Source organism: Schistocerca piceifrons, unplaced genomic scaffold (assembly GCF_021461385.2).
Source record: "Schistocerca piceifrons isolate TAMUIC-IGC-003096 unplaced genomic scaffold, iqSchPice1.1 HiC_scaffold_665, whole genome shotgun sequence".
Taxonomy (NCBI): domain Eukaryota; kingdom Metazoa; phylum Arthropoda; class Insecta; order Orthoptera; family Acrididae; genus Schistocerca; species Schistocerca piceifrons.
The window spans coordinates 1-5,000 of NW_025728910.1; the positions used below are offsets into that span (position 1 = coordinate 1).

General features: G+C 56.6%; 1 non-coding gene across 1 annotated transcript in view; it reads left to right on the forward strand.

Moving 5' to 3' along the window:
• Positions 1 to 4,532: 4,532 nt before the first annotated feature.
• The window catches only part of LOC124765856, a 1,909-nt gene continuing 1,441 nt past the window's right edge, over positions 4,533 to 5,000 (forward strand). The window contains exon 1 of the ribosomal RNA XR_007012904.1: positions 4,533 to 5,000. This exon is cut by the window's right edge and continues 1,441 nt beyond it. This is a non-coding gene — a ribosomal RNA (small subunit ribosomal RNA).

A 5,000-nucleotide genomic window follows, 5' to 3' on the forward strand; every position in this document is an offset into this window, starting at 1 on the left:
GCCGCCCTGCCCCTACCGGTCGACCATGGGTGTCTATATTTCGATGTCGGGACTCGGAATCGTCTGTAGACGACTTAGGTACCGGGCGGGGTGTTGTACTCGGTAGAGCAGTTGCCACGCTGCGATCTGTTGAGACTCAGCCCTAGCTTGGGGGATTCGTCTTGTCGCGAGACGAGACCCCCAGGGGCTGGTCGCCAGCAGGGGTACGCGTGGGCCCCCCTTGCTTTCAGTTTCCGCACGTCGCATCTCTGGGCGTATCGGTCTGGGCGGGCGCGCCGCACCCAGGGCGCTGCAGTGGGTGCGGCGGACTGGGGCGTATCGGTTGGCGTGGGCGCTGCGATGGGTGCCGCCGCCGTGCGCGCGGGGAGGCGGCGCCGGCCGGCCGGGCGCCGTGTGTACCGCCGCGCTATAGCGTATCGCTTTGGCGGCCGGCGCCGGGTGCCGCGGTGGGTGCCGGACGGTCGATGTCGGCCCACCGGCCGGGGCGTCGCGTGGAGGCGGCGGCGTCGGGTGGGTGCCGTGCGGTGGTCGCGGTGCCCGGCGGGTCTGGTACGTTGTCGCCGTCCCGTGGTACCACGGCGTCCACCGCCGCCGTCCGGTGAACGCAGTACCCCTAACCGATGGATGTGAAATAAAATATAATAACACATGATGCTCCGCAAGAAAATAGACTTGGGATAGGGTGTGTCGTTGGCAAGTCCCCGGGGCGGTTAGTGTGTGTGGTGATAAGTCTGTAGGGGCGGGGGGGGGGGGCGAGGTATTAGGAAATAGATAGATAGATAGTGGTGCCGTGGGTGTCGACAGTAGACATAGCACACTGCCACCTACAGGGATCCGACGGAACTACGCCACCCATGCCGGCAAAACAGTATCGCCATCTATGAAAATAGGGCGACACCACATGCAATACCGCCATCTATGCGCATCTGACAACACTACGTCCGCACCACAAAACATACCGCCATCTGTAGGTCTCCCGCAACATGACCTCCTGCAACGACGCTACCGCCATCTATGAGACGCCAAGCCGACTAAGACAGCGATGGCGCCACAGTGGCCGCCTTTCGACGCCACCCACAAAGGCTGCAGCCTCTGTCGACCATAGCACCCAATCTCCAGTGGCTCTGCGCACGAAGCCGTGGACCGGCAATGACGCCACCCGCACCCGTTCGTGCACCACCCCAACCGCCAAACTCGCACCTCCAGCGGATGAACGGCGGACGTTTCCCGCACTCGTAAAGTGCAATCCACCCCTATAACTTGCGTTTCATGAAGAGTTATTTCCAATATGCGACATTCCCGCTGTCCGTATACATGAGCCGCGACCTGTACCACTTACGAGCGAGAGACGCGATCGCGTTGCTCACTGTACGGCGTCCGATACCGAGCCATCAGCATGTCGGTCCCCATGCGCGTTGCACTCGCACTCGCAGTCGCAAAAACGTGGGGCAAATATATTACGCGGAAGAGTTATAACAGACCGAGCCCCACTGCATGGGGGGAGTCTTTGTCACTAATGTACACAGATGGAACATTTTGGACTGGAACCAGATTACCCGTACACACGGCGCTGATTAGTAATCAATGCAGAGCCATCAAACTACAGCAAATATACACAACTGTCCGTATACATGCTGAAAGAGTCTGCCCAAAATGGGAACCACACGTCAGCCAGACACTCTGATCACGCACCACTCTCTGCTTCTAACAGGCGCACATTACAATATGTAAGCACCAGCATGGAACAACATCCAGTGCATCTTCTCCGCCACATTACACAATCCACACTATCACAACAGACCAGGAGGTCCGTGCGGAAATACAATATCCCAGCCTTTCGACATCCACCATTGCGCAGACCAGGCACCAACACCCACACATGTCCTATACAACGGTGCACCCAACATCACAATAGTACCTCCTGTCACAGCGCACAAACAATGACATGAGTCAAAGACACAGGTCTCACACAAGCATAGAATTGGAGCGCCGCCTCTAATAAGCCAAAGGTGCATCCTGACGTGACAAATCTGATCATGTCACAAGCATTCACTTACTATAATCACTATCAACGAACCTGCCGCCCCCGCCCCCCCCCCCCCCCCCCCCTACACCTTTCCGTACAACAACGTGTAACCTAACCTAACCTAACCTAACCTATGTTGTACCTTAACCTAACCTATGTTGTACCTTAACCTAACCTATGTTGTACCTTAACCTAACCTATGTTGTACCTTAACCTAACCTATGTTGTACCTTAACCTAACCTATGTTGTACCTTAACCTAACCTATGTTGTACCTTAACCTAACCTATGTTGTACCTTAACCTAACCCATGTTGTACCTTAACCTAACCCATGTTGTACCTTAACCTAACCCATGTTGTACCTTAACCTAACCATGTTGTACCTTAACCTAACCCATGTTGTACCTTAACCTAACCCATGTTGTGCCTCAACCTAACCCATGTTGTGCCTCAACCTAACCCATGTTGTGCCTCAACCTAACCCATGTTGTGCCTCAACCTAACCCATGTTGTGCCTCAACCTAACCCATGTTGTGCCTTAACCTAACCCATGTTGTGCCTTAACCTAACCCATGTTGTGCCTTAACCTAACCCATGTTGTGCCTTAACCTAACCCATGTTGTGCCTTAACCTAACCCATGTTGTGCCTTAACCTAACCCATGTTGTGCCTTAACCTAACCCATGTTGTCGCCTTAACGTAACCCACGTTGTCGCCTAAACCTGCTCTGTAATTGTTATACGACTCGTTCAATTACTGTAGTGTTGCCCACCCGCAACCCTCGCAATATAGTTCGCTACTCGCACTGCCCGCACCCCTGTGTATCGCTTCATGTTAAACACCTTGCAAGTCTTGCTCACTTTCCACATGCTCCTGCTGTACACTGTAATGTGGATGGCAGCAGGACGTACATGCCGCCCCTCCCCACGTCCCCACCTTGCCCCCTGCCTTCGCAAGCTGGTTGGTGAGAAGTTTGCATGTTCAATGCCCTTCGCATGCGACGTACTCAGGCTACGTTGTGGTGCGGCCTGTGTCAACTGTCCGCTGATGTCGTACGCGTGAACCACAATCTGTACTGCACATTCGTCCTTATGTACTGAATGATACATCGTGGCACATGTGTGACCGCACAACGACTGCGCCCAAAAACGGCGGACCATACAGTGCAAATATTGTGCACGCAGCTACGTGTCGTCTCCCTATGAGAGCTGGATTGCAGTGTGGTACGCCATAGAGACGTGTGGGAGGAACGGACGCCGTGGATGGCGATCAGCATGAGCTGTCTGTTGATGTATTCGGACCTAGTCGTCTCTCCTCACACACCGTGATGGCATGGTGCACCGCGTTCCATATCTGCGACATGCTACAGAGGCCGGTTGACAGTCGTTCGAGCAATGGACATCGCATACGTACGGGGGCCACCTTCCACGTATTGTCTAGGCGTGCACATTTTGTTGCGTGTATGTGGGCAGACGTAGTGTGGCGTGACACCTGACACAGGCATGCAATAATCGTTGAAGTTGCAAATGGCGATGGACGCCTGCGTTTTCTGGTGAAGTTACGCAAATGAACAAATGGTAACCTGTTGTGGTGCGGTTGTTCTCGCTAGGGGTGAATCGGTGATGGCGACGATAGGTTGAGGTACTAACCGGTTGTTCCAGCGATACCCACCATGCCGACGAAACTGAACGGCATCTGGGTGTGAAGCGATACGCGGCGGTGGCTGGGTGGGACCGTCCCCGGCCGGTGAGGGGGCGCCTCCCGGCGTGCTGGCCGCGCGGTGCGTGGGCGCACGCGCTACAGCCGGCTGGTGGGGGCGGCCAGTGGCAGGCGCGCCGGCCGACGGACGCGGCAGGCGTCGCAGCTGCGCGCCGGCGCACCCTGCGCGCGGCGCCGTGCGGCCAAAGTAGGTCCTCGCGGGCCCGGTGCGAAGCGCGGTGGACATCTTCAGTGTGCTGGTCCGATTGAGGACTGTGTGCGTTGAGGATGCGCCGCCGCCCGGCGCTCGGCGCCGCGACGCCGTCTGCTGCTCGGTCGCCCCAGCGGTTCTCGCTGGTGGTTTGTATCGCAGCTGTGCGGATGTGTTGGCGCGTGCGCTGTGCTGGGAGAGTTCGCTTCGGCACCCAAGTGGGGCTTTTGTCCTTCTGTGGCGCTGGCGTTGGAGCTGCCGGTCACCGTAGGTGGCGCGTGTTGTCTCCCGCCGGCAATGCCACGACAGCACGCTCCCGGGCCTCTGTCGGCAGCGGCAAGCTCAGTTGGGAGCACGGGTGGTCGCACCGAAAGCGTCTACTCGCCTAACTCCGGGCGATTGCGCCTCTCTCGAACCCGACCAAGTACTTGGGACGGCGCTGCGCGCCGCCGGGACCTGAGAGGGTTTCGAGGTGTATTGTGCAGGGGAGCTCAGCCTCCTCCTGTTTGCAGAATGATTGAGCGGACGCTTGCGTGTTCGCGCGGGCCCCCGGGACACACTCCCGGGCGGCCGGCTGCTCAGCTCTAGTTGACGCAGCTCCCTGGTTGATCCTGCCAGTAGTCATATGCTTGTCTCAAAGATTAAGCCATGCATGTCTCAGTACAAGCCGCATTAAGGTGAAACCGCGAATGGCTCATTAAATCAGTTATGGTTCCTTAGATCGTACCCACGTTACTTGGATAACTGTGGTAATTCTAGAGCTAATACATGCAAACAGAGTCCCGACCAGAGATGGAAGGGACGCTTTTATTAGATCAAAACCAATCGGTCGGCTCGTCCGGTCCGTTTGCCTTGGTGACTCTGAATAACTTTGGGCTGATCGCACGGTCCTCGTACCGGCGACGCATCTTTCAAATGTCTGCCTTATCAACTGTCGATGGTAGGTTCTGCGCCTACCATGGTTGTAACGGGTAACGGGGAATCAGGGTTCGATTCCGGAGAGGGAGCCTGAGAAACGGCTACCACATCCAAGGAAGGCAGCAGGCGCGCAAATTACCCACTCCCG